The 27,572-nt window shown below is 45.0% G+C and overlaps 20 non-coding genes and 1 pseudogene across 20 annotated transcripts; all 21 read left to right on the plus strand.

Moving 5' to 3' along the window:
• Positions 1–1,010: 1,010 nt before the first annotated feature.
• Positions 1,011–1,201, plus strand: LOC141149022 (U2 spliceosomal RNA). The gene has a single exon (XR_012245335.1). It is a non-coding gene; the product is annotated as a U2 spliceosomal RNA (small nuclear RNA).
• Positions 1,202–2,313: 1,112 nt separating this feature from the next.
• LOC141149023 (U2 spliceosomal RNA) lies at positions 2,314–2,504 on the plus strand. The gene has a single exon (XR_012245336.1). It is a non-coding gene; the product is annotated as a U2 spliceosomal RNA (small nuclear RNA).
• Positions 2,505–3,619: 1,115 nt separating this feature from the next.
• On the plus strand, positions 3,620–3,810 carry LOC141149024 (U2 spliceosomal RNA). Its single transcript, XR_012245337.1, has one exon. It is a non-coding gene; the product is annotated as a U2 spliceosomal RNA (small nuclear RNA).
• Positions 3,811–4,925: 1,115 nt separating this feature from the next.
• Positions 4,926–5,116, plus strand: LOC141149025 (U2 spliceosomal RNA). The gene has a single exon (XR_012245338.1). It is a non-coding gene; the product is annotated as a U2 spliceosomal RNA (small nuclear RNA).
• Positions 5,117–6,231: 1,115 nt separating this feature from the next.
• On the plus strand, positions 6,232–6,422 carry LOC141149026 (U2 spliceosomal RNA). The gene has a single exon (XR_012245339.1). It is a non-coding gene; the product is annotated as a U2 spliceosomal RNA (small nuclear RNA).
• A 1,112-nt stretch (positions 6,423–7,534) lies between these two features.
• LOC141149828 (U2 spliceosomal RNA) lies at positions 7,535–7,725 on the plus strand. Its single transcript, XR_012246112.1, has one exon. It is a non-coding gene; the product is annotated as a U2 spliceosomal RNA (small nuclear RNA).
• A 1,115-nt stretch (positions 7,726–8,840) lies between these two features.
• On the plus strand, positions 8,841–9,031 carry LOC141149027 (U2 spliceosomal RNA). The gene has a single exon (XR_012245340.1). It is a non-coding gene; the product is annotated as a U2 spliceosomal RNA (small nuclear RNA).
• Positions 9,032–10,143: 1,112 nt separating this feature from the next.
• On the plus strand, positions 10,144–10,334 carry LOC141149830 (U2 spliceosomal RNA). Its single transcript, XR_012246114.1, has one exon. It is a non-coding gene; the product is annotated as a U2 spliceosomal RNA (small nuclear RNA).
• Positions 10,335–11,449: 1,115 nt separating this feature from the next.
• On the plus strand, positions 11,450–11,640 carry LOC141149028 (U2 spliceosomal RNA). Its single transcript, XR_012245341.1, has one exon. It is a non-coding gene; the product is annotated as a U2 spliceosomal RNA (small nuclear RNA).
• A 1,112-nt stretch (positions 11,641–12,752) lies between these two features.
• LOC141149030 (U2 spliceosomal RNA) lies at positions 12,753–12,943 on the plus strand. Its single transcript, XR_012245343.1, has one exon. It is a non-coding gene; the product is annotated as a U2 spliceosomal RNA (small nuclear RNA).
• Positions 12,944–14,058: 1,115 nt separating this feature from the next.
• On the plus strand, positions 14,059–14,249 carry LOC141149031 (U2 spliceosomal RNA). The gene has a single exon (XR_012245344.1). It is a non-coding gene; the product is annotated as a U2 spliceosomal RNA (small nuclear RNA).
• A 1,112-nt stretch (positions 14,250–15,361) lies between these two features.
• Positions 15,362–15,552, plus strand: LOC141149032 (U2 spliceosomal RNA). The gene has a single exon (XR_012245345.1). It is a non-coding gene; the product is annotated as a U2 spliceosomal RNA (small nuclear RNA).
• Positions 15,553–16,664: 1,112 nt separating this feature from the next.
• Positions 16,665–16,855, plus strand: LOC141149033 (U2 spliceosomal RNA). The gene has a single exon (XR_012245346.1). It is a non-coding gene; the product is annotated as a U2 spliceosomal RNA (small nuclear RNA).
• A 1,115-nt stretch (positions 16,856–17,970) lies between these two features.
• LOC141149034 (U2 spliceosomal RNA) lies at positions 17,971–18,161 on the plus strand. The gene has a single exon (XR_012245347.1). It is a non-coding gene; the product is annotated as a U2 spliceosomal RNA (small nuclear RNA).
• A 1,112-nt stretch (positions 18,162–19,273) lies between these two features.
• LOC141149035 (U2 spliceosomal RNA) lies at positions 19,274–19,464 on the plus strand. Its single transcript, XR_012245348.1, has one exon. It is a non-coding gene; the product is annotated as a U2 spliceosomal RNA (small nuclear RNA).
• Positions 19,465–20,579: 1,115 nt separating this feature from the next.
• Positions 20,580–20,770, plus strand: LOC141149827 (U2 spliceosomal RNA). The gene has a single exon (XR_012246111.1). It is a non-coding gene; the product is annotated as a U2 spliceosomal RNA (small nuclear RNA).
• A 1,115-nt stretch (positions 20,771–21,885) lies between these two features.
• Positions 21,886–21,977, plus strand: LOC141151191 (U2 spliceosomal RNA; annotated as a pseudogene).
• A 786-nt stretch (positions 21,978–22,763) lies between these two features.
• LOC141150731 (U2 spliceosomal RNA) lies at positions 22,764–22,954 on the plus strand. Its single transcript, XR_012246854.1, has one exon. It is a non-coding gene; the product is annotated as a U2 spliceosomal RNA (small nuclear RNA).
• Positions 22,955–24,069: 1,115 nt separating this feature from the next.
• Positions 24,070–24,260, plus strand: LOC141149037 (U2 spliceosomal RNA). Its single transcript, XR_012245349.1, has one exon. It is a non-coding gene; the product is annotated as a U2 spliceosomal RNA (small nuclear RNA).
• Positions 24,261–25,375: 1,115 nt separating this feature from the next.
• LOC141149038 (U2 spliceosomal RNA) lies at positions 25,376–25,566 on the plus strand. The gene has a single exon (XR_012245350.1). It is a non-coding gene; the product is annotated as a U2 spliceosomal RNA (small nuclear RNA).
• Positions 25,567–26,681: 1,115 nt separating this feature from the next.
• On the plus strand, positions 26,682–26,872 carry LOC141149039 (U2 spliceosomal RNA). Its single transcript, XR_012245351.1, has one exon. It is a non-coding gene; the product is annotated as a U2 spliceosomal RNA (small nuclear RNA).
• Positions 26,873–27,572: the final 700 nt, after the last annotated feature.

Genomic DNA, 27,572 nt, shown 5'->3' on the forward strand with positions numbered 1-27,572 from the left:
TTCTCCTCATTGGATTTTTCATGTTCAAAGTTGCAGAAGCCAGATTACAAGCTCATTTTGGTTCAACTTCAGCAACTGTGCATTGCATTGCCATGTAATGTGATGCAATGCTATCTTTCTAGCTCTCCCTTTTTACTTCCTTTTGGATAAACAGACATATTAGGCAAGCATTTTGGAGCTTTCACCTAAATAACTACAGGTGGTGAGATAAGCTGCACAATATAATTGACCTTTCAGTATATTGTTGCACACACACCATCTATTTAGCAAATGCCCTTGTTATCAACAGCAGCCTTTTAAACTCACCTGAGCTAACAGGTATGTGCGCTGGTTACTCTGCTGCGCTTAAAATTTCTTTTTTGGTTTGCTACAATGCCTTTTCTGAAACGTTGTCTCCTTCTGCTGGAACACTGACTTCTTTCATTTAATGCCTGCAGACTATAAAAGAGAACCCAACCCAAAAAGTTTGGTTGATTAGTCTGTGGCATTCTGTTAAACTGTTGCTTATGGCGGTCTCTGTGAGCTTCTCAGCGACATTCAGCCAGCCAGGTATCCTGCCTGCAGTAGATGGAATGTGGCAATGGAACGCTGGCTGCGCGTGTCATAATAGGCTCTGAGCCTTTATATACCTGTGCACAGCAGCAGCCACCTTCAGTCTGCTGCTGGACAGCCAGCAGCAGCAGCAGGAGAGGTATGTAATCAGGAGCCCTCCTGCTAAGGGTAGACAGCTGCTCGTTCCACCCCACCCCCCGCCTTAATTGGTTCTCCTCCCTTCCAACGGTGTTGAGGCGGGTGGGAACAGCAGGGGGTGAAGGTGCTGTGTTTAAAGAGGTGGAGTTATGCAGATCTAAAACGCGTGGATTGCAGCAGCAGCAAGCCGAAAAGTGCAGGCATGTAAGGGATCTAGAGGTTGACAACATGTCTTCTTAACGGGAGTCCAGGAGCTCATCTCCACAAATGGACTTTTCAGGATCCTTGGGTGGCTCCGTAGTTTGAAACCAATTCTGGTTATCGCTTCTCGGCCTTTTGGCTAAGATCAAGTGTAGTATCTGTTCTTATCAGTTTAATATCTGATACGTCCCCTATCTGGGGACCATATATTAAATGGATTTTTAGAACAGGGAGATGGAAAAAGAGCTTGCTCTGTCCACTCCACGCATTGACCTGGTATTGCAGTATCTCCAGGACCGGTGCACCCCTTCTTTAATGCAGTTTCTAAAATCAGAAAGAATTGAATTCAATGTTTTTTGTTCATTTTGCTTGTTTGTCGGATTTTGGGATGGACTCTTTGGCTTTGCTTTTCTTCTCCTCATTGGATTTTTAATGTTCAAAGTTGCAGAAGCCAGATTACAAGCTCATTTTGGTTCAACTTCAGCAACTGTGCATTGCATTGCCATGTAATGTGATGCAATGCTATCTTTCTAGCTCTCCCTTTTTACTTCCTTTTGGATAAACAGACATATTAGGCAAGCATTTTGGAGCTTTCACCTAAATAACTACAGGTGGTGAGATAAGCTGCACAATATAATTGACCTTTCAGTATATTGTTGCACACACACCACCTATTTAGCAAATGCCCTTGTTATCAACAGCAGCCTTTTAAACTCACCTGAGCTAACAGGTATGTGCGCTGGTTACTCTGCTGCGCTTAAAATTTCTTTTTTGGTTTGCTACAATGCCTTTTCTGAAACGTTGTCTCCTTCTGCTGGAACACTGACTTCTTTCATTTAATGCCTGCAGACTATAAAAGAGAACCCAACCCAAAACGTTTGGTTGATTAGTCTGTGGCATTCTGTTAAACTGTTGCTTATGGCGGTCTCTGTGAGCTTCTCAGCGACATTCAGCCAGCCAGGTATCCTGCCTGCAGTAGATGGAATGTGGCAATGGAACGCTGGCTGCGCGTGTCATAATAGGCTCTGAGCCTTTATATACCTGTGCACAGCAGCAGCCACCTTCAGTCTGCTGCTGGACAGCCAGCAGCAGCAGCAGGAGAGGTATGTAATCAGGAGCCCTCCTGCTAAGGGTAGACAGCTGCTCGTTCCACCCCACCCCCCGCCTTAATTGGTTCTCCTCCCTTCCAACGGTGTTGAGGCGGGTGGGAACAGCAGGGGGTGAAGGTGCTGTGTTTAAAGAGGTGGAGTTATGCAGATCTAAAACGCGTGGATTGCAGCAGCAGCAAGCCGAAAAGTGCAGGCATGTAAGGGATCTAGAGGTTGACAACATGTCTTCTTAACGGGAGTCCAGGAGCTCATCTCCACAAATGGACTTTTCAGGATCCTTGGGTGGCTCCGTAGTTTGAAACCAATTCTGGTTATCGCTTCTCGGCCTTTTGGCTAAGATCAAGTGTAGTATCTGTTCTTATCAGTTTAATATCTGATACGTCCCCTATCTGGGGACCATATATTAAATGGATTTTTAGAACAGGGAGATGGAAAAAGAGCTTGCTCTGTCCACTCCACGCATTGACCTGGTATTGCAGTATCTCCAGGACCGGTGCACCCCTTCTTTAATGCAGTTTCTAAAATCAGAAAGAATTGAATTCAATGTTTTTTGTTCATTTTGCTTGTTTGTCGGATTTTGGGATGGACTCTTTGGCTTTGCTTTTCTTCTCCTCATTGGATTTTTCATGTTCAAAGTTGCAGAAGCCAGATTACAAGCTCATTTTGGTTCAACTTCAGCAACTGTGCATTGCATTGCCATGTAATGTGATGCAATGCTATCTTTCTAGCTCTCCCTTTTTACTTCCTTTTGGATAAACAGACATATTAGGCAAGCATTTTGGAGCTTTCACCTAAATAACTACAGGTGGTGAGATAAGCTGCACAATATAATTGACCTTTCAGTATATTGTTGCACACACACCATCTATTTAGCAAATGCCCTTGTTATCAACAGCAGCCTTTTAAACTCACCTGAGCTAACAGGTATGTGCGCTGGTTACTCTGCTGCGCTTAAAATTTCTTTTTTGGTTTGCTACAATGCCTTTTCTGAAACGTTGTCTCCTTCTGCTGGAACACTGACTTCTTTCATTTAATGCCTGCAGACTATAAAAGAGAACCCAACCCAAAAAGTTTGGTTGATTAGTCTGTGGCATTCTGTTAAACTGTTGCTTATGGCGGTCTCTGTGAGCTTCTCAGCGACATTCAGCCAGCCAGGTATCCTGCCTGCAGTAGATGGAATGTGGCAATGGAACGCTGGCTGCGCGTGTCATAATAGGCTCTGAGCCTTTATATACCTGTGCACAGCAGCAGCCACCTTCAGTCTGCTGCTGGACAGCCAGCAGCAGCAGCAGCAGGAGAGGTATGTAATCAGGAGCCCTCCTGCTAATGGTAGACAGCTGCTCGTTCCACCCCACCCCCCACCTTAATTGGTTCTCCTCCCTTCCAACGGTGTTGAGGCGGGTGGGAACAGCAGGGGGTGAAGGTGCTGTGTTTAAAGAGGTGGAGTTATGCAGATCTAAAACGCGTGGATTGCAGCAGCAGCAAGCCGAAAAGTGCAGGCATGTAAGGGATCTAGAGGTTGACAACATGTCTTCTTAACGGGAGTCCAGGAGCTCATCTCCACAAATGGACTTTTCAGGATCCTTGGGTGGCTCCGTAGTTTGAAACCAATTCTGGTTATCGCTTCTCGGCCTTTTGGCTAAGATCAAGTGTAGTATCTGTTCTTATCAGTTTAATATCTGATACGTCCCCTATCTGGGGACCATATATTAAATGGATTTTTAGAACAGGGAGATGGAAAAAGAGCTTGCTCTGTCCACTCCACGCATTGACCTGGTATTGCAGTATCTCCAGGACCGGTGCACCCCTTCTTTAATGCAGTTTCTAAAATCAGAAAGAATTGAATTCAATGTTTTTTGTTCATTTTGCTTGTTTGTCGGATTTTGGGATGGACTCTTTGGCTTTGCTTTTCTTCTCCTCATTGGATTTTTCATGTTCAAAGTTGCAGAAGCCAGATTACAAGCTCATTTTGGTTCAACTTCAGCAACTGTGCATTGCATTGCCATGTAATGTGATGCAATGCTATCTTTCTAGCTCTCCCTTTTTACTTCCTTTTGGATAAACAGACATATTAGGCAAGCATTTTGGAGCTTTCACCTAAATAACTACAGGTGGTGAGATAAGCTGCACAATATAATTGACCTTTCAGTATATTGTTGCACACACACCACCTATTTAGCAAATGCCCTTGTTATCAACAGCAGCCTTTTAAACTCACCTGAGCTAACAGGTATGTGCGCTGGTTACTCTGCTGCGCTTAAAATTTCTTTTTTGGTTTGCTACAATGCCTTTTCTGAAACGTTGTCTCCTTCTGCTGGAACACTGCCTTCTTTCATTTAATGCCTGCAGACTATAAAAGAGAACCCAACCCAAAAAGTTTGGTTGATTAGTCTGTGGCATTCTGTTAAACTGTTGCTTATGGCGGTCTCTGTGAGCTTCTCAGCGACATTCAGCCAGCCAGGTATCCTGCCTGCAGTAGATGGAATGTGGCAATGGAACGCTGGCTGCGCGTGTCATAATAGGCTCTGAGCCTTTATATACCTGTGCACAGCAGCAGCCACCTTCAGTCTGCTGCTGGACAGCCAGCAGCAGCAGCAGCAGGAGAGGTATGTAATCAGGAGCCCTCCTGCTAAGGGTAGACAGCTGCTCGTTCCACCCCACCCCCCGCCTTAATTGGTTCTCCTCCCTTCCAACGGTGTTGAGGCGGGTGGGAACAGCAGGGGGTGAAGGTGCTGTGTTTAAAGAGGTGGAGTTATGCAGATCTAAAACGCGTGGATTGCAGCAGCAGCAAGCCGAAAAGTGCAGGCATGTAAGGGATCTAGAGGTTGACAACATGTCTTCTTAACGGGAGTCCAGGAGCTCATCTCCACAAATGGACTTTTCAGGATCCTTGGGTGGCTCCGTAGTTTGAAACCAATTCTGGTTATCGCTTCTCGGCCTTTTGGCTAAGATCAAGTGTAGTATCTGTTCTTATCAGTTTAATATCTGATACGTCCCCTATCTGGGGACCATATATTAAATGGATTTTTAGAACAGGGAGATGGAAAAAGAGCTTGCTCTGTCCACTCCACGCATTGACCTGGTATTGCAGTATCTCCAGGACCGGTGCACCCCTTCTTTAATGCAGTTTCTAAAATCAGAAAGAATTGAATTCAATGTTTTTTGTTCATTTTGCTTGTTTGTCGGATTTTGGGATGGACTCTTTGGCTTTAATTTTCTTCTCCTCATTGGATTTTTCATGTTCAAAGTTGCAGAAGCCAGATTACAAGCTCATTTTGGTTCAACTTCAGCAACTGTGCATTGCATTGCCATGTAATGTGATGCAATGCTATCTTTCTAGCTCTCCCTTTTTACTTCCTTTTGGATAAACAGACATATTAGGCAAGCATTTTGGAGCTTTCACCTAAATAACTACAGGTGGTGAGATAAGCTGCACAATATAATTGACCTTTCAGTATATTGTTGCACACACACCATCTATTTAGCAAATGCCCTTGTTATCAACAGCAGCCTTTTAAACTCACCTGAGCTAACAGGTATGTGCGCTGGTTACTCTGCTGCGCTTAAAATTTCTTTTTTGGTTTGCTACAATGCCTTTTCTGAAACGTTGTCTCCTTCTGCTGGAACACTGACTTCTTTCATTTAATGCCTGCAGACTATAAAAGAGAACCCAACCCAAAAAGTTTGGTTGATTAGTCTGTGGCATTCTGTTAAACTGTTGCTTATGGCGGTCTCTGTGAGCTTCTCAGCGACATTCAGCCAGCCAGGTATCCTGCCTGCAGTAGATGGAATGTGGCAATGGAACGCTGGCTGCGCGTGTCATAATAGGCTCTGAGCCTTTATATACCTGTGCACAGCAGCAGCCACCTTCAGTCTGCTGCTGGACAGCCAGCAGCAGCAGCAGCAGGAGAGGTATGTAATCAGGAGCCCTCCTGCTAAGGGTAGAAAGCTGCTCGTTCCACCCCACCCCCCGCCTTAATTGGTTCTCCTCCCTTCCAACGGTGTTGAGGCGGGTGGGAACAGCAGGGGGTGAAGGTGCTGTGTTTAAAGAGGTGGAGTTATGCAGATCTAAAACGCGTGGATTGCAGCAGCAGCAAGCCGAAAAGTGCAGGCATGTAAGGGATCTAGAGGTTGACAACATGTCTTCTTAACGGGAGTCCAGGAGCTCATCTCCACAAATGGACTTTTCAGGATCCTTGGGTGGCTCCGTAGTTTGAAACCAATTCTGGTTATCGCTTCTCGGCCTTTTGGCTAAGATCAAGTGTAGTATCTGTTCTTATCAGTTTAATATCTGATACGTCCCCTATCTGGGGACCATATATTAAATGGATTTTTAGAACAGGGAGATGGAAAAAGAGCTTGCTCTGTCCACTCCACGCATTGACCTGGTATTGCAGTATCTCCAGGACCGGTGCACCCCTTCTTTAATGCAGTTTCTAAAATCAGAAAGAATTGAATTCAATGTTTTTTGTTCATTTTGCTTGTTTGTCGGATTTTGGGATGGACTCTTTGGCTTTGCTTTTCTTCTCCTCATTGGATTTTTCATGTTCAAAGTTGCAGAAGCCAGATTACAAGCTCATTTTGGTTCAACTTCAGCAACTGTGCATTGCATTGCCATGTAATGTGATGCAATGCTATCTTTCTAGCTCTCCCTTTTTACTTCCTTTTGGATAAACAGACATATTAGGCAAGCATTTTGGAGCTTTCACCTAAATAACTACAGGTGGTGAGATAAGCTGCACAATATAATTGACCTTTCAGTATATTGTTGCACACACACCATCTATTTAGCAAATGCCCTTGTTATCAACAGCAGCCTTTTAAACTCACCTGAGCTAACAGGTATGTGCGCTGGTTACTCTGCTACGCTTAAAATTTCTTTTTTGGTTTGCTACAATGCCTTTTCTGAAACGTTGTCTCCTTCTGCTGGAACACTGACTTCTTTCATTTAATGCCTGCAGACTATAAAAGAGAACCCAACCCAAAAAGTTTGGTTGATTAGTCTGTGGCATTCTGTTAAACTGTTGCTTATGGCGGTCTCTGTGAGCTTCTCAGCGACATTCAGCCAGCCAGGTATCCTGCCTGCAGTAGATGGAATGTGGCAATGGAACGCTGGCTGCGCGTGTCATAATAGGCTCTGAGCCTTTATATACCTGTGCACAGCAGCAGCCACCTTCAGTCTGCTGCTGGACAGCCAGCAGCAGCAGCAGGAGAGGTATGTAATCAGGAGCCCTCCTGCTAAGGGTAGACAGCTGCTCGTTCCACCCCACCCCCCGCCTTAATTGGTTCTCCTCCCTTCCAACGGTGTTGAGGCGGGTGGGAACAGCAGGGGGTGAAGGTGCTGTGTTTAAAGAGGTGGAGTTATGCAGATCTAAAACGCGTGGATTGCAGCAGCAGCAAGCCGAAAAGTGCAGGCATGTAAGGGATCTAGAGGTTGACAACATGTCTTCTTAACGGGAGTCCAGGAGCTCATCTTCACAAATGGACTTTTCAGGATCCTTGGGTGGCTCCGTAGTTTGAAACCAATTCTGGTTATCGCTTCTCGGCCTTTTGGCTAAGATCAAATGTAGTATCTGTTCTTATCAGTTTAATATCTGATACGTCCCCTATCTGGGGACCATATATTAAATGGATTTTTAGAACAGGGAGATGGAAAAAGAGCTTGCTCTGTCCACTCCACGCATTGACCTGGTATTGCAGTATCTCCAGGACCGGTGCACCCCTTCTTTAATGCAGTTTCTAAAATCAGAAAGAATTGAATTCAATGTTTTTTGTTCATTTTGCTTGTTTGTCGGATTTTGGGATGGACTCTTTGGCTTTGCTTTTCTTCTCCTCATTGGATTTTTCATGTTCAAAGTTGCAGAAGCCAGATTACAAGCTCATTTTGGTTCAACTTCAGCAACTGTGCATTGCATTGCCATGTAATGTGATGCAATGCTATCTTTCTAGCTCTCCCTTTTTACTTCCTTTTGGATAAACAGACATATTAGGCAAGCATTTTGGAGCTTTCACCTAAATAACTACAGGTGGTGAGATAAGCTGCACAATATAATTGACCTTTCAGTATATTGTTGCACACACACCATCTATTTAGCAAATGCCCTTGTTATCAACAGCAGCCTTTTAAACTCACCTGAGCTAACAGGTATGTGCGCTGGTTACTCTGCTGCGCTTAAAATTTCTTTTTTGGTTTGCTACAATGCCTTTTCTGAAACGTTGTCTCCTTCTGCTGGAACACTGACTTCTTTCATTTAATGCCTGCAGACTATAAAAGAGAACCCAACCCAAAAAGTTTGGTTGATTAGTCTGTGGCATTCTGTTAAACTGTTGCTTATGGCGGTCTCTGTGAGCTTCTCAGCGACATTCAGCCAGCCAGGTATCCTGCCTGCAGTAGATGGAATGTGGCAATGGAACGCTGGCTGCGCGTGTCATAATAGGCTCTGAGCCTTTATATACCTGTGCACAGCAGCAGCCACCTTCAGTCTGCTGCTGGACAGCCAGCAGCAGCAGCAGCAGGAGAGGTATGTAATCAGGAGCCCTCCTGCTAAGGGTAGACAGCTGCTCGTTCCACCCCACCCCCCGCCTTAATTGGTTCTCCTCCCTTCCAACGGTGTTGAGGCGGGTGGGAACAGCAGGGGGTGAAGGTGCTGTGTTTAAAGAGGTGGAGTTATGCAGATCTAAAACGCGTGGATTGCAGCAGCAGCAAGCCGAAAAGTGCAGGCATGTAAGGGATCTAGAGGTTGACAACATGTCTTCTTAACGGGAGTCCAGGAGCTCATCTCCACAAATGGACTTTTCAGGATCCTTGGGTGGCTCCGTAGTTTGAAACCAATTCTGGTTATCGCTTCTCGGCCTTTTGGCTAAGATCAAGTGTAGTATCTGTTCTTATCAGTTTAATATCTGATACGTCCCCTATCTGGGGACCATATATTAAATGGATTTTTAGAACAGGGAGATGGAAAAAGAGCTTGCTCTGTCCACTCCACGCATTGACCTGGTATTGCAGTATCTCCAGGACCGGTGCACCCCTTCTTTAATGCAGTTTCTAAAATCAGAAAGAATTGAATTCAATGTTTTTTGTTCATTTTGCTTGTTTGTCGGATTTTGGGATGGACTCTTTGGCTTTGCTTTTCTTCTCCTCATTGGATTTTTCATGTTCAAAGTTGCAGAAGCCAGATTACAAGCTCATTTTGGTTCAACTTCAGCAACTGTGCATTGCATTGCCATGTAATGTGATGCAATGCTATCTTTCTAGCTCTCCCTTTTTACTTCCTTTTGGATAAACAGACATATTAGGCAAGCATTTTGGAGCTTTCACCTAAATAACTACAGGTGGTGAGATAAGCTGCACAATATAATTGACCTTTCAGTATATTGTTGCACACACACCATCTATTTAGCAAATGCCCTTGTTATCAACAGCAGCCTTTTAAACTCACCTGAGCTAACAGGTATGTGCGCTGGTTACTCTGCTGCGCTTAAAATTTCTTTTTTGGTTTGCTACAATGCCTTTTCTGAAACGTTGTCTCCTTCTGCTGGAACACTGACTTCTTTCATTTAATGCCTGCAGACTATAAAAGAGAACCCAACCCAAAAAGTTTGGTTGATTAGTCTGTGGCATTCTGTTAAACTGTTGCTTATGGCGGTCTCTGTGAGCTTCTCAGCGACATTCAGCCAGCCAGGTATCCTGCCTGCAGTAGATGGAATGTGGCAATGGAACGCTGGCTGCGCGTGTCATAATAGGCTCTGAGCCTTTATATACCTGTGCACAGCAGCAGCCACCTTCAGTCTGCTGCTGGACAGCCAGCAGCAGCAGCAGGAGAGGTATGTAATCAGGAGCCCTCCTGCTAAGGGTAGACAGCTGCTCGTTCCACCCCACCCCCCGCCTTAATTGGTTCTCCTCCCTTCCAACGGTGTTGAGGCGGGTGGGAACAGCAGGGGGTGAAGGTGCTGTGTTTAAAGAGGTGGAGTTATGCAGATCTAAAACGCGTGGATTGCAGCAGCAGCAAGCCGAAAAGTGCAGGCATGTAAGGGATCTAGAGGTTGACAACATGTCTTCTTAACGGGAGTCCATTAGCTCATCTTCACAAATGGACTTTTCAGGATCCTTGGGTGGCTCCGTAGTTTGAAACCAATTCTGGTTATCGCTTCTCGGCCTTTTGGCTAAGATCAAATGTAGTATCTGTTCTTATCAGTTTAATATCTGATACGTCCCCTATCTGGGGACCATATATTAAATGGATTTTTAGAACAGGGAGATGGAAAAAGAGCTTGCTCTGTCCACTCCACGCATTGACCTGGTATTGCAGTATCTCCAGGACCGGTGCACCCCTTCTTTAATGCAGTTTCTAAAATCAGAAAGAATTGAATTCAATGTTTTTTGTTCATTTTGCTTGTTTGTCGGATTTTGGGATGGACTCTTTGGCTTTGCTTTTCTTCTCCTCATTGGATTTTTCATGTTCAAAGTTGCAGAAGCCAGATTACAAGCTCATTTTGGTTCAACTTCAGCAACTGTGCATTGCATTGCCATGTAATGTGATGCAATGCTATCTTTCTAGCTCTCCCTTTTTACTTCCTTTTGGATAAACAGACATATTAGGCAAGCATTTTGGAGCTTTCACCTAAATAACTACAGGTGGTGAGATAAGCTGCACAATATAATTGACCTTTCAGTATATTGTTGCACACACACCATCTATTTAGCAAATGCCCTTGTTATCAACAGCAGCCTTTTAAACTCACCTGAGCTAACAGGTATGTGCGCTGGTTACTCTGCTGCGCTTAAAATTTCTTTTTTGGTTTGCTACAATGCCTTTTCTGAAACGTTGTCTCCTTCTGCTGGAACACTGACTTCTTTCATTTAATGCCTGCAGACTATAAAAGAGAACCCAACCCAAAAAGTTTGGTTGATTAGTCTGTGGCATTCTGTTAAACTGTTGCTTATGGCGGTCTCTGTGAGCTTCTCAGCGACATTCAGCCAGCCAGGTATCCTGCCTGCAGTAGATGGAATGTGGCAATGGAACGCTGGCTGCGCGTGTCATAATAGGCTCTGAGCCTTTATATACCTGTGCACAGCAGCAGCCACCTTCAGTCTGCTGCTGGACAGCCAGCAGCAGCAGCAGCAGGAGAGGTATGTAATCAGGAGCCCTCCTGCTAAGGGTAGACAGCTGCTCGTTCCACCCCACCCCCCGCCTTAATTGGTTCTCCTCCCTTCCAACGGTGTTGAGGCGGGTGGGAACAGCAGGGGGTGAAGGTGCTGTGTTTAAAGAGGTGGAGTTATGCAGATCTAAAACGCGTGGATTGCAGCAGCAGCAAGCCGAAAAGTGCAGGCATGTAAGGGATCTAGAGGTTGACAACATGTCTTCTTAACGGGAGTCCAGGAGCTCATCTCCACAAATGGACTTTTCAGGATCCTTGGGTGGCTCCGTAGTTTGAAACCAATTCTGGTTATCGCTTCTCGGCCTTTTGGCTAAGATCAAGTGTAGTATCTGTTCTTATCAGTTTAATATCTGATACGTCCCCTATCTGGGGACCATATATTAAATGGATTTTTAGAACAGGGAGATGGAAAAAGAGCTTGCTCTGTCCACTCCACGCATTGACCTGGTATTGCAGTATCTCCAGGACCGGTGCACCCCTTCTTTAATGCAGTTTCTAAAATCAGAAAGAATTGAATTCAATGTTTTTTGTTCATTTTGCTTGTTTGTCGGATTTTGGGATGGACTCTTTGGCTTTGCTTTTCTTCTCCTCATTGGATTTTTCATGTTCAAAGTTGCAGAAGCCAGATTACAAGCTCATTTTGGTTCAACTTCAGCAACTGTGCATTGCATTGCCATGTAATGTGATGCAATGCTATCTTTCTAGCTCTCCCTTTTTACTTCCTTTTGGATAAACAGACATATTAGGCAAGCATTTTGGAGCTTTCACCTAAATAACTACAGGTGGTGAGATAAGCTGCACAATATAATTGACCTTTCAGTATATTGTTGCACACACACCATCTATTTAGCAAATGCCCTTGTTATCAACAGCAGCCTTTTAAACTCACCTGAGCTAACAGGTATGTGCGCTGGTTACTCTGCTGCGCTTAAAATTTCTTTTTTGGTTTGCTACAATGCCTTTTCTGAAACGTTGTCTCCTTCTGCTGGAACACTGACTTCTTTCATTTAATGCCTGCAGACTATAAAAGAGAACCCAACCCAAAAAGTTTGGTTGATTAGTCTGTGGCATTCTGTTAAACTGTTGCTTATGGCGGTCTCTGTGAGCTTCTCAGCGACATTCAGCCAGCCAGGTATCCTGCCTGCAGTAGATGGAATGTGGCAATGGAACGCTGGCTGCGCGTGTCATAATAGGCTCTGAGCCTTTATATACCTGTGCACAGCAGCAGCCACCTTCAGTCTGCTGCTGGACAGCCAGCAGCAGCAGCAGGAGAGGTATGTAATCAGGAGCCCTCCTGCTAAGGGTAGACAGCTGCTCGTTCCACCCCACCCCCCGCCTTAATTGGTTCTCCTCCCTTCCAACGGTGTTGAGGCGGGTGGGAACAGCAGGGGGTGAAGGTGCTGTGTTTAAAGAGGTGGAGTTATGCAGATCTAAAACGCGTGGATTGCAGCAGCAGCAAGCCGAAAAGTGCAGGCATGTAAGGGATCTAGAGGTTGACAACATGTCTTCTTAACGGGAGTCCAGGAGCTCATCTCCACAAATGGACTTTTCAGGATCCTTGGGTGGCTCCGTAGTTTGAAACCAATTCTGGTTATCGCTTCTCGGCCTTTTGGCTAAGATCAAGTGTAGTATCTGTTCTTATCAGTTTAATATCTGATACGTCCCCTATCTGGGGACCATATATTAAATGGATTTTTAGAACAGGGAGATGGAAAAAGAGCTTGCTCTGTCCACTCCACGCATTGACCTGGTATTGCAGTATCTCCAGGACCGGTGCACCCCTTCTTTAATGCAGTTTCTAAAATCAGAAAGAATTGAATTCAATGTTTTTTGTTCATTTTGCTTGTTTGTCGGATTTTGGGATGGACTCTTTGGCTTTGCTTTTCTTCTCCTCATTGGATTTTTCATGTTCAAAGTTGCAGAAGCCAGATTACAAGCTCATTTTGGTTCAACTTCAGCAACTGTGCATTGCATTGCCATGTAATGTGATGCAATGCTATCTTTCTAGCTCTCCCTTTTTACTTCCTTTTGGATAAACAGACATATTAGGCAAGCATTTTGGAGCTTTCACCTAAATAACTACAGGTGGTGAGATAAGCTGCACAATATAATTGACCTTTCAGTATATTGTTGCACACACACCATCTATTTAGCAAATGCCCTTGTTATCAACAGCAGCCTTTTAAACTCACCTGAGCTAACAGGTATGTGCGCTGGTTACTCTGCTGCGCTTAAAATTTCTTTTTTGGTTTGCTACAATGCCTTTTCTGAAACGTTGTCTCCTTCTGCTGGAACACTGACTTCTTTCATTTAATGCCTGCAGACTATAAAAGAGAACCCAACCCAAAAAGTTTGGTTGATTAGTCTGTGGCATTCTGTTAAACTGTTGCTTATGGCGGTCTCTGTGAGCTTCTCAGCGACATTCAGCCAGCCAGGTATCCTGCCTGCAGTAGATGGAATGTGGCAATGGAACGCTGGCTGCGCGTGTCATAATAGGCTCTGAGCCTTTATATACCTGTGCACAGCAGCAGCCACCTTCAGTCTGCTGCTGGACAGCCAGCAGCAGCAGCAGCAGGAGAGGTATGTAATCAGGAGCCCTCCTGCTAAGGGTAGACAGCTGCTCGTTCCACCCCACCCCCCGCCTTAATTGGTTCTCCTCCCTTCCAACGGTGTTGAGGCGGGTGGGAACAGCAGGGGGTGAAGGTGCTGTGTTTAAAGAGGTGGAGTTATGCAGATCTAAAACGCGTGGATTGCAGCAGCAGCAAGCCGAAAAGTGCAGGCATGTAAGGGATCTAGAGGTTGACAACATGTCTTCTTAACGGGAGTCCAGGAGCTCATCTCCACAAATGGACTTTTCAGGATCCTTGGGTGGCTCCGTAGTTTGAAACCAATTCTGGTTATCGCTTCTCGGCCTTTTGGCTAAGATCAAGTGTAGTATCTGTTCTTATCAGTTTAATATCTGATACGTCCCCTATCTGGGGACCATATATTAAATGGATTTTTAGAACAGGGAGATGGAAAAAGAGCTTGCTCTGTCCACTCCACGCATTGACCTGGTATTGCAGTATCTCCAGGACCGGTGCACCCCTTCTTTAATGCAGTTTCTAAAATCAGAAAGAATTGAATTCAATGTTTTTTGTTCATTTTGCTTGTTTGTCGGATTTTGGGATGGACTCTTTGGCTTTGCTTTTCTTCTCCTCATTGGATTTTTCATGTTCAAAGTTGCAGAAGCCAGATTACAAGCTCATTTTGGTTCAACTTCAGCAACTGTGCATTGCATTGCCATGTAATGTGATGCAATGCTATCTTTCTAGCTCTCCCTTTTTACTTCCTTTTGGATAAACAGACATATTAGGCAAGCATTTTGGAGCTTTCACCTAAATAACTACAGGTGGTGAGATAAGCTGCACAATATAATTGACCTTTCAGTATATTGTTGCACACACACCATCTATTTAGCAAATGCCCTTGTTATCAACAGCAGCCTTTTAAACTCACCTGAGCTAACAGGTATGTGCGCTGGTTACTCTGCTGCGCTTAAAATTTCTTTTTTGGTTTGCTACAATGCCTTTTCTGAAACGTTGTCTCCTTCTGCTGGAACACTGACTTCTTTCATTTAATGCCTGCAGACTATAAAAGAGAACCCAACCCAAAAAGTTTGGTTGATTAGTCTGTGGCATTCTGTTAAACTGTTGCTTATGGCGGTCTCTGTGAGCTTCTCAGCGACATTCAGCCAGCCAGGTATCCTGCCTGCAGTAGATGGAATGTGGCAATGGAACGCTGGCTGCGCGTGTCATAATAGGCTCTGAGCCTTTATATACCTGTGCACAGCAGCAGCCACCTTCAGTCTGCTGCTGGACAGCCAGCAGCAGCAGCAGGAGAGGTATGTAATCAGGAGCCCTCCTGCTAAGGGTAGACAGCTGCTCGTTCCACCCCACCCCCCGCCTTAATTGGTTCTCCTCCCTTCCAACGGTGTTGAGGCGGGTGGGAACAGCAGGGGGTGAAGGTGCTGTGTTTAAAGAGGTGGAGTTATGCAGATCTAAAACGCGTGGATTGCAGCAGCAGCAAGCCGAAAAGTGCAGGCATGTAAGGGATCTAGAGGTTGACAACATGTCTTCTTAACGGGAGTCCAGGAGCTCATCTCCACAAATGGACTTTTCAGGATCCTTGGGTGGCTCCGTAGTTTGAAACCAATTCTGGTTATCGCTTCTCGGCCTTTTGGCTAAGATCAAGTGTAGTATCTGTTCTTATCAGTTTAATATCTGATACGTCCCCTATCTGGGGACCATATATTAAATGGATTTTTAGAACAGGGAGATGGAAAAAGAGCTTGCTCTGTCCACTCCACGCATTGACCTGGTATTGCAGTATCTCCAGGACCGGTGCACCCCTTCTTTAATGCAGTTTCTAAAATCAGAAAGAATTGAATTCAATGTTTTTTGTTCATTTTGCTTGTTTGTCGGATTTTGGGATGGACTCTTTGGCTTTGCTTTTCTTCTCCTCATTGGATTTTTCATGTTCAAAGTTGCAGAAGCCAGATTACAAGCTCATTTTGGTTCAACTTCAGCAACTGTGCATTGCATTGCCATGTAATGTGATGCAATGCTATCTTTCTAGCTCTCCCTTTTTACTTCCTTTTGGATAAACAGACATATTAGGCAAGCATTTTGGAGCTTTCACCTAAATAACTACAGGTGGTGAGATAAGCTGCACAATATAATTGACCTTTCAGTATATTGTTGCACACACACCATCTATTTAGCAAATGCCCTTGTTATCAACAGCAGCCTTTTAAACTCACCTGAGCTAACAGGTATGTGCGCTGGTTACTCTGCTGCGCTTAAAATTTCTTTTTTGGTTTGCTACAATGCCTTTTCTGAAACGTTGTCTCCTTCTGCTGGAACACTGACTTCTTTCATTTAATGCCTGCAGACTATAAAAGAGAACCCAACCCAAAAAGTTTGGTTGATTAGTCTGTGGCATTCTGTTAAACTGTTGCTTATGGCGGTCTCTGTGAGCTTCTCAGCGACATTCAGCCAGCCAGGTATCCTGCCTGCAGTAGATGGAATGTGGCAATGGAACGCTGGCTGCGCGTGTCATAATAGGCTCTGAGCCTTTATATACCTGTGCACAGCAGCAGCCACCTTCAGTCTGCTGCTGGACAGCCAGCAGCAGCAGCAGGAGAGGTATGTAATCAGGAGCCCTCCTGCTAAGGGTAGACAGCTGCTCGTTCCACCCCACCCCCCGCCTTAATTGGTTCTCCTCCCTTCCAACGGTGTTGAGGCGGGTGGGAACAGCAGGGGGTGAAGGTGCTGTGTTTAAAGAGGTGGAGTTATGCAGATCTAAAACGCGTGGATTGCAGCAGCAGCAAGCCGAAAAGTGCAGGCATGTAAGGGATCTAGAGGTTGACAACATGTCTTCTTAACGGGAGTCCAGGAGCTCATCTCCACAAATGGACTTTTCAGGATCCTTGGGTGGCTCCGTAGTTTGAAACCAATTCTGGTTATCGCTTCTCGGCCTTTTGGCTAAGATCAAGTGTAGTATCTGTTCTTATCAGTTTAATATCTGATACGTCCCCTATCTGGGGACCATATATTAAATGGATTTTTAGAACAGGGAGATGGAAAAAGAGCTTGCTCTGTCCACTCCACGCATTGACCTGGTATTGCAGTATCTCCAGGACCGGTGCACCCCTTCTTTAATGCAGTTTCTAAAATCAGAAAGAATTGAATTCAATGTTTTTTGTTCATTTTGCTTGTTTGTCGGATTTTGGGATGGACTCTTTGGCTTTGCTTTTCTTCTCCTCATTGGATTTTTCATGTTCAAAGTTGCAGAAGCCAGATTACAAGCTCATTTTGGTTCAACTTCAGCAACTGTGCATTGCATTGCCATGTAATGTGATGCAATGCTATCTTTCTAGCTCTCCCTTTTTACTTCCTTTTGGATAAACAGACATATTAGGCAAGCATTTTGGAGCTTTCACCTAAATAACTACAGGTGGTGAGATAAGCTGCACAATATAATTGACCTTTCAGTATATTGTTGCACACACACCATCTATTTAGCAAATGCCCTTGTTATCAACAGCAGCCTTTTAAACTCACCTGAGCTAACAGGTATGTGCGCTGGTTACTCTGCTGCGCTTAAAATTTCTTTTTTGGTTTGCTACAATGCCTTTTCTGAAACGTTGTCTCCTTCTGCTGGAACACTGACTTCTTTCATTTAATGCCTGCAGACTATAAAAGAGAACCCAACCCAAAAAGTTTGGTTGATTAGTCTGTGGCATTCTGTTAAACTGTTGCTTATGGCGGTCTCTGTGAGCTTCTCAGCGACATTCAGCCAGCCAGGTATCCTGCCTGCAGTAGATGGAATGTGGCAATGGAACGCTGGCTGCGCGTGTCATAATAGGCTCTGAGCCTTTATATACCTGTGCACAGCAGCAGCCACCTTCAGTCTGCTGCTGGACAGCCAGCAGCAGCAGCAGCAGGAGAGGTATGTAATCAGGAGCCCTCCTGCTAAGGGTAGACAGCTGCTCGTTCCACCCCACCCCCCGCCTTAATTGGTTCTCCTCCCTTCCAACGGTGTTGAGGCGGGTGGGAACAGCAGGGGGTGAAGGTGCTGTGTTTAAAGAGGTGGAGTTATGCAGATCTAAAACGCGTGGATTGCAGCAGCAGCAAGCCGAAAAGTGCAGGCATGTAAGGGATCTAGAGGTTGACAACATGTCTTCTTAACGGGAGTCCAGGAGCTCATCTCCACAAATGGACTTTTCAGGATCCTTGGGTGGCTCCGTAGTTTGAAACCAATTCTGGTTATCGCTTCTCGGCCTTTTGGCTAAGATCAAGTGTAGTATCTGTTCTTATCAGTTTAATATCTGATACGTCCCCTATCTGGGGACCATATATTAAATGGATTTTTAGAACAGGGAGATGGAAAAAGAGCTTGCTCTGTCCACTCCACGCATTGACCTGGTATTGCAGTATCTCCAGGACCGGTGCACCCCTTCTTTAATGCAGTTTCTAAAATCAGAAAGAATTGAATTCAATGTTTTTTGTTCATTTTGCTTGTTTGTCGGATTTTGGGATGGACTCTTTGGCTTTGCTTTTCTTCTCCTCATTGGATTTTTCATGTTCAAAGTTGCAGAAGCCAGATTACAAGCTCATTTTGGTTCAACTTCAGCAACTGTGCATTGCATTGCCATGTAATGTGATGCAATGCTATCTTTCTAGCTCTCCCTTTTTACTTCCTTTTGGATAAACAGACATATTAGGCAAGCATTTTGGAGCTTTCACCTAAATAACTACAGGTGGTGAGATAAGCTGCACAATATAATTGACCTTTCAGTATATTGTTGCACACACACCATCTATTTAGCAAATGCCCTTGTTATCAACAGCAGCCTTTTAAACTCACCTGAGCTAACAGGTATGTGCGCTGGTTACTCTGCTGCGCTTAAAATTTCTTTTTTGGTTTGCTACAATGCCTTTTCTGAAACGTTGTCTCCTTCTGCTGGAACACTGACTTCTTTCATTTAATGCCTGCAGACTATAAAAGAGAACCCAACCCAAAAAGTTTGGTTGATTAGTCTGTGGCATTCTGTTAAACTGTTGCTTATGGCGGTCTCTGTGAGCTTCTCAGCGACATTCAGCCAGCCAGGTATCCTGCCTGCAGTAGATGGAATGTGGCAATGGAACGCTGGCTGCGCGTGTCATAATAGGCTCTGAGCCTTTATATACCTGTGCACAGCAGCAGCCACCTTCAGTCTGCTGCTGGACAGCCAGCAGCAGCAGCAGGAGAGGTATGTAATCAGGAGCCCTCCTGCTAAGGGTAGACAGCTGCTCGTTCCACCCCACCCCCCGCCTTAATTGGTTCTCCTCCCTTCCAACGGTGTTGAGGCGGGTGGGAACAGCAGGGGGTGAAGGTGCTGTGTTTAAAGAGGTGGAGTTATGCAGATCTAAAACGCGTGGATTGCAGCAGCAGCAAGCCGAAAAGTGCAGGCATGTAAGGGATCTAGAGGTTGACAACATGTCTTCTTAACGGGAGTCCAGGAGCTCATCTCCACAAATGGACTTTTCAGGATCCTTGGGTGGCTCCGTAGTTTGAAACCAATTCTGGTTATCGCTTCTCGGCCTTTTGGCTAAGATCAAGTGTAGTATCTGTTCTTATCAGTTTAATATCTGATACGTCCCCTATCTGGGGACCATATATTAAATGGATTTTTAGAACAGGGAGATGGAAAAAGAGCTTGCTCTGTCCACTCCACGCATTGACCTGGTATTGCAGTATCTCCAGGACCGGTGCACCCCTTCTTTAATGCAGTTTCTAAAATCAGAAAGAATTGAATTCAATGTTTTTTGTTCATTTTGCTTGTTTGTCGGATTTTGGGATGGACTCTTTGGCTTTGCTTTTCTTCTCCTCATTGGATTTTTCATGTTCAAAGTTGCAGAAGCCAGATTACAAGCTCATTTTGGTTCAACTTCAGCAACTGTGCATTGCATTGCCATGTAATGTGATGCAATGCTATCTTTCTAGCTCTCCCTTTTTACTTCCTTTTGGATAAACAGACATATTAGGCAAGCATTTTGGAGCTTTCACCTAAATAACTACAGGTGGTGAGATAAGCTGCACAATATAATTGACCTTTCAGTATATTGTTGCACACACACCATCTATTTAGCAAATGCCCTTGTTATCAACAGCAGCCTTTTAAACTCACCTGAGCTAACAGGTATGTGCGCTGGTTACTCTGCTGCGCTTAAAATTTCTTTTTTGGTTTGCTACAATGCCTTTTCTGAAACGTTGTCTCCTTCTGCTGGAACACTGACTTCTTTCATTTAATGCCTGCAGACTATAAAAGAGAACCCAACCCAAAAAGTTTGGTTGATTAGTCTGTGGCATTCTGTTAAACTGTTGCTAATGGCGGTCTCTGTGAGCTTCTCAGCGACATTCAGCCAGCCAGGTATCCTGCCTGCAGTAGATGGAATGTGGCAATGGAACGCTGGCTGCGCGTGTCATAATAGGCTCTGAGCCTTTATATACCTGTGTACAGCAGCAGCCACCTTCAGTCTGCTGCTGGACAGCCAGCAGCAGCAGCAGCAGGAGAGGTATGTAATCAGGAGCCCTCCTGCTAAGGGTAGACAGCTGCTCGTTCCACCCCACCCCCCGCCTTAATTGGTTCTCCTCCCTTCCAACGGTGTTGAGGCGGGTGGGAACAGCAGGGGGTGAAGGTGCTGTGTTTAAAGAGGTGGAGTTATGCAGATCTAAAACGCGTGGATTGCAGCAGCAGCAAGCCGAAAAGTGCAGGCATGTAAGGGATCTAGAGGTTGACAACATGTCTTCTTAACGGGAGTCCAGGAGCTCATCTCCACAAATGGACTTTTCAGGATCCTTGGGTGGCTCCGTAGTTTGAAACCAATTCTGGTTATCGCTTCTCGGCCTTTTGGCTAAGATCAAGTGTAGTATCTGTCCTTATCAGTTTAATATCTGATACGTCCCCTATCTGGGGACCATATATTAAATGGATTTTTAGAACAGGGAGATGGAAAAAGAGCTTGCTCTGTCCACTCCACGCATTGACCTGGTATTGCAGTATCTCCAGGACCGGTGCACCCCTTCTTTAATGCAGTTTCTAAAATCAGAAAGAATTGAATTCAATGTTTTTTGTTCATTTTGCTTGTTTGTCGGATTTTGGGATGGACTCTTTGGCTTTGCTTTTCTTCTCCTCATTGGATTTTTCATGTTCAAAGTTGCAGAAGCCAGATTACAAGCTCATTTTGGTTCAACTTCAGCAACTGTGCATTGCATTGCCATGTAATGTGATGCAATGCTATCTTTCTAGCTTTCCCTTTTTACTTCCTTTTGGATAAACAGACATATTAGGCAAGCATTTTGGAGCTTTCACCTAAATAACTACAGGTGGTGAGATAAGCTGCACAATATAATTGACCTTTCAGTATATTGTTGCACACACACCATCTATTTAGCAAATGCCCTTGTTATCAACAGCAGCCTTTTAAACTCACCTGAGCTAACAGGTATGTGCGCTGGTTACTCTGCTGCGCTTAAAATTTCTTTTTTGGTTTGCTACAATGCCTTTTCTGAAACGTTGTCTCCTTCTGCTGGAACACTGACTTCTTTCATTTAATGCCTGCAGACTATAAAAGAGAACCCAACCCAAAAAGTTTGGTTGATTAGTCTGTGGCATTCTGTTAAACTGTTGCTTATGGCGGTCTCTGTGAGCTTCTCAGCGACATTCAGCCAGCCAGGTATCCTGCCTGCAGTAGATGGAATGTGGCAATGGAACGCTGGCTGCGCGTGTCATAATAGGCTCTGAGCCTTTATATACCTGTGCACAGCAGCAGCCACCTTCAGTCTGCTGCTGGACAGCCAGCAGCAGCAGCAGCAGGAGAGGTATGTAATCAGGAGCCCTCCTGCTAAGGGTAGACAGCTGCTCGTTCCACCCCAGCCCCCGCCTTAATTGGTTCTCCTCCCTTCCAACGGTGTTGAGGCGGGTGGGAACAGCAGGGGGTGAAGGTGCTGTGTTTAAAGAGGTGGAGTTATGCAGATCTAAAACGCGTGGATTGCAGCAGCAGCAAGCCGAAAAGTGCAGGCATGTAAGGGATCTAGAGGTTGACAACATGTCTTCTTAACGGGAGTCCAGGAGCTCATCTCCACAAATGGACTTTTCAGGATCCTTGGGTGGCTCCGTAGTTTGAAACCAATTCTGGTTATCGCTTCTCGGCCTTTTGGCTAAGATCAAGTGTAGTATCTTTCGAAAAGGCGGTTTTGGATGTTGGCCGCCCTAGTAGATTGATACATTATGCACACTGGGGTTTAGGAGCTTGTTAGTACGCCAGATGGCTAATATAGTCATCTGGTGGAAAGCATGGCCCCCCAGGATCGACGCCATTGGGCCGGGGAAGATCGAAAGCCCGAAGTGTGAAGTGCCCCAGGAGTGGTGACCCTGGGGTGCCTTAACTCACTGGGATTGGGAACCCCACTTGAGTTTATGGCACATTTGCACAAGCACTTCAAATTTTCTTTCTTCGCACACACCCTTATTCCGGGCCTTCTGGCCTTAGGATGGGGAATTTTTTAATTCCCGGTCGAAGGTCCGGGCAGTATTATACTGTGAAACCTTCACTATTTATTTAATTTCTTTGTCACTGTGTGTCCACGTGTGTCACGTCCTACTAGGATTTTGTCGGGATGCGGTTCCCTTACGGGTTCCTCTCTTGGCAGGTCTAGGGGGGGAGTGTGTGGCCATCAGGTTCCGCTCCCCCCTGAACCCCCCTGGCTCTCCTCTTTCGGGAGGAGAGCGTTGTTGGCTCCCCTCTTCCGGGAGGGGAGCACAGTCTTTGGCTCCCAGTGCCTTGCTCGGGTGAGAACTCGGGCAGGTGCTGGGGGTAAGATTGGGTCGCCTCTGGCTTCTGCTGGAGGTGGCTTTTTGTCCCTGTTCCTCGCTGTGGCCTTTTGGCTCGGAGGGACGGGGAATGGTTTGGGGGACCCTTCTCCTTTTGGAGAGGGTTTCAAGAAGACCAGCATCCTAGTGCACTTTTTTTGTGGCACTTGTCACTTTTTTAAGCGCACTCGGGTTTTGTACACGAATTCGGGCTTTCAAAAAGAAAAAAAAAAAAAAAAAAAAATCTGTTCTTATCAGTTTAATATCTGATACGTCCCCTATCTGGGGACCATATATTAAATGGATTTTTAGAACAGGGAGATGGAAAAAGAGCTTGCTCTGTCCACTCCACGCATTGACCTGGTATTGCAGTATCTCCAGGACCGGTGCACCCCTTCTTTAATGCAGTTTCTAAAATCAGAAAGAATTGAATTCAATGTTTTTTGTTCATTTTGCTTGTTTGTCGGATTTGGGGATGGACTCTTTGGCTTTGCTTTTCTTCTCCTCATTGGATTTTTCATGTTCAAAGTTGCAGAAGCCAGATTACAAGCTCATTTTGGTTCAACTTCAGCAACTGTGCATTGCATTGCCATGTAATGTGATGCAATGCTATCTTTCTAGCTCTCCCTTTTTACTACCTTTTGGATAAACAGACATATTAGGCAAGCATTTTGGAGCTTTCACCTAAATAACTACAGGTGGTGAGATAAGCTGCACAATATAATTGACCTTTCAGTATATTGTTGCACACACACCATCTATTTAGCAAATGCCCTTGTTATCAACAGCAGCCTTTTAAACTCACCTGAGCTAACAGGTATGTGCCCTGGTTACTCTGCTGCGCTTAAAATTTCTTTTTTGGTTTGCTACAATGCCTTTTCTGAAACGTTGTCTCCTTCTGCTCGAACACTGACTTCTTTCACTTAATGCCTGCAGACTATAAAAGAGAACCCAACCCACAAAGTTTGGTTGATTAGTCTGTGGCATTCTGTTAAACTGTTGCTTATGGCGGTCTCTGTGAGCTTCTCAGCGACATTCAGCCAGCCAGGTATCCTGCCTGCAGTAGATGGAATGTGGCAATGGAACGCTGGCTGCGCGTGTCATAATAGGCTCTGAGCCTTTATATACCTGTGCACAGCAGCAGCCACCTTCAGTCTGCTGCTGGACAGCCAGCAGCAGCAGCAGCAGGAGAGGTATGTAATCAGGAGCCCTCCTGCTAAGGGTAGACAGCTGCTCGTTCCACCCCACCCCCCGCCTTAATTGGTTCTCCTCCCTTCCAACGGTGTTGAGGCGGGTGGGAACAGCAGGGGGTGAAGGTGCTGTGTTTAAAGAGGTGGAGTTATGCAGATCTAAAACGCGTGGATTGCAGCAGCAGCAAGCCGAAAAGTGCAGGCATGTAAGGGATCTAGAGGTTGACAACATGTCTTCTTAACGGGAGTCCAGGAGCTCATCTCCACAAATGGACTTTTCAGGATCCTTGGGTGGCTCCGTAGTTTGAAACCAATTCTGGTTATCGCTTCTCGGCCTTTTGGCTAAGATCAAGTGTAGTATCTGTTCTTATCAGTTTAATATCTGATACGTCCCCTATCTGGGGACCATATATTAAATGGATTTTTAGAACAGGGAGATGGAAAAAGAGCTTGCTCTGTCCACTCCACGCATTGACCTGGTATTGCAGTATCTCCAGGACCGGTGCACCCCTTCTTTAATGCAGTTTCTAAAATCAGAAAGAATTGAATTCAATGTTTTTTGTTCATTTTGCTTGTTTGTCGGATTTTGGGATGGACTCTTTGGCTTTGCTTTTCTTCTCCTCATTGGATTTTTCATGTTCAAAGTTGCAGAAGCCAGATTACAAGCTCATTTTGGTTCAACTTCAGCAACTGTGCATTGCATTGCCATGTAATGTGATGCAATGCTATCTTTCTAGCTCTCCCTTTTTACTTCCTTTTGGATAAACAGACATATTAGGCAAGCATTTTGGAGCTTTCACCTAAATAACTACAGGTGGTGAGATAAGCTGCACAATATAATTGACCTTTCAGTATATTGTTGCACACACACCATCTATTTAGCAAATGCCCTTGTTATCAACAGCAGCCTTTTAAACTCACCTGAGCTAACAGGTATGTGCGCTGGTTACTCTGCTGCGCTTAAAATTTCTTTTTTGGTTTGCTACAATGCCTTTTCTGAAACGTTGTCTCCTTCTGCTGGAACACTGACTTCTTTCATTTAATGCCTGCAGACTATAAAAGAGAACCCAACCCAAAAAGTTTGGTTGATTAGTCTGTGGCATTCTGTTAAACTGTTGCTTATGGCGGTCTCTGTGAGCTTCTCAGCGACATTCAGCCAGCCAGGTATCCTGCCTGCAGTAGATGGAATGTGGCAATGGAACGCTGGCTGCGCGTGTCATAATAGGCTCTGAGCCTTTATATACCTGTGCACAGCAGCAGCCACCTTCAGTCTGCTGCTGGACAGCCAGCAGCAGCAGCAGCAGGAGAGGTATGTAATCAGGAGCCCTCCTGCTAAGGGTAGACAGCTGCTCGTTCCACCCCACCCCCCGCCTTAATTGGTTCTCCTCCCTTCCAATGGTGTTGAGGCGGGTGGGAACAGCAGGGGGTGAAGGTGCTGTGTTTAAAGAGGTGGAGTTATGCAGATCTAAAACGCGTGGATTGCAGCAGCAGCAAGCCGAAAAGTGCAGGCATGTAAGGGATCTAGAGGTTGACAACATGTCTTCTTAACGGGAGTCCAGGAGCTCATCTCCACAAATGGACTTTTCAGGATCCTTGGGTGGCTCCGTAGTTTGAAACCAATTCTGGTTATCGCTTCTCGGCCTTTTGGCTAAGATCAAGTGTAGTATCTGTTCTTATCAGTTTAATATCTGATACGTCCCCTATCTGGGGACCATATATTAAATGGATTTTTAGAACAGGGAGATGGAAAAAGAGCTTGCTCTGTCCACTCCACGCATTGACCTGGTATTGCAGTATCTCCAGGACCGGTGCACCCCTTCTTTAATGCAGTTTCTAAAATCAGAAAGAATTGAATTCAATGTTTTTTGTTCATTTTGCTTGTTTGTCGGATTTTGGGATGGACTCTTTGGCTTTGCTTTTCTTCTCCTCATTGGATTTTTCATGTTCAAAGTTGCAGAAGCCAGATTACAAGCTCATTTTGGTTCAACTTCAGCAACTGTGCATTGCATTGCCATGTAATGTGATGCAATGCTATCTTTCTAGCTCTCCCTTTTTACTTCCTTTTGGATAAACAGACATATTAGGCAAGCATTTTGGAGCTTTCACCTAAATAACTACAGGTGGTGAGATAAGCTGCACAATATAATTGACCTTTCAGTATATTGTTGCACACACACCATCTATTTAGCAAATGCCCTTGTTATCAACAGCAGCCTTTTAAACTCACCTGAGCTAACAGGTATGTGCGCTGGTTACTCTGCTGCGCTTAAAATTTCTTTTTTGGTTTGCTACAATGCCTTTTCTGAAACGTTGTCTCCTTCTGCTGGAACACTGACTTCTTTCATTTAATGCCTGCAGACTATAAAAGAGAACCCAACCCAAAAAGTTTGGTTGATTAGTCTGTGGCATTCTGTTAAACTGTTGCTTATGGCGGTCTCTGTGAGCTTCTCAGCGACATTCAGCCAGCCAGGTATCCTGCCTGCAGTAGATGGAATGTGGCAATGGAACGCTGGCTGCACGTGTCATAATAGGCTCTGAGCCTTTATATACCTGTGCACAGCAGCAGCCACCTTCAGTCTGCTGCTGGACAGCCAGCAGCAGCAGCAGCAGGAGAGGTATGTAATCAGGAGCCCTCCTGCTAAGGGTAGACAGCTGCTCGTTCCACCCCACCCCCCGCCTTAATTGGTTCTCCTCCCTTCCAACGGTGTTGAGGCGGGTGGGAACAGCGGGGGGTGAAGGTGCTGTGTTTAAAGAGGTGGAGTTATGCAGATCTAAAACGCGTGGATTGCAGCAGCAGCAAGCCGAAAAGTGCAGGCATGTAAGGGATCTAGAGGTTGACAACATGTCTTCTTAACGGGAGTCCAGGAGCTCATCTCCACAAATGGACTTTTCAGGATCCTTGGGTGGCTCCGTAGTTTGAAACCAATTCTGGTTATCGCTTCTCGGCCTTTTGGCTAAGATCAAGTGTAGTATCTGTTCTTATCAGTTTAATATCTGATACGTCCCCTATCTGGGGACCATATATTAAATGGATTTTTAGAACAGGGAGATGGAAAAAGAGCTTGCTCTGTCCACTCCACGCATTGACCTGGTATTGCAGTATCTCCAGGACCGGTGCACCCCTTCTTTAATGCAGTTTTTAAAATCAGAAAGAATTGAATTCAATGTTTTTTGTTCATTTTGCTTGTTTGTCGGATTTTGGGATGGACTCTTTGGCTTTGCTTTTCTTCTCCTCATTGGATTTTTCATGTTCAAAGTTGCAGAAGCCAGATTACAAGCTCATTTTGGTTCAACTTCAGCAACTGTGCATTGCATTGCCATGTAATGTGATGCAATGCTATCTTTCTAGCTCTCCCTTTTTAATTCCTTTTGGATAAACAGACATATTAGGCAAGCATTTTGGAGCTTTCACCTAAATAACTACAGGTGGTGAGATAAGCTGCACAATATAATTGACCTTTCAGTATATTGTTGCACACACACCATCTATTTAGCAAATGCCCTTGTTATCAACAGCAGCCTTTTAAACTCACCTGAGCTAACAGGTATGTGCGCTGGTTACTCTGCTGCGCTTAAAATTTCTTTTTTGGTTTGCTACAATGCCTTTTCTGAAACGTTGTCTCCTTCTGCTGGAACACTGACTTCTTTCATTTAATGCCTGCAGACTATAAAAGAGAACCCAACCCAAAAAGTTTGGTTGATTAGTCTGTGGCATTCTGTTAAACTGTTGCTTATGGCGGTCTCTGTGAGCTTCTCAGCGACATTCAGCCAGCCAGGTATCCTGCCTGCAGTAGATGGAATGTGGCAATGGAACGCTGGCTGCGC

Source organism: Phyllobates terribilis, unplaced genomic scaffold (genome assembly GCF_046119375.1).
Source record: "Phyllobates terribilis strain yellow unplaced genomic scaffold, ASM4611937v1 Scaffold_5__5_contigs__length_657084704, whole genome shotgun sequence".
In the NCBI taxonomy this organism is placed as follows: Eukaryota; Metazoa; Chordata; class Amphibia; order Anura; family Dendrobatidae; genus Phyllobates; species Phyllobates terribilis.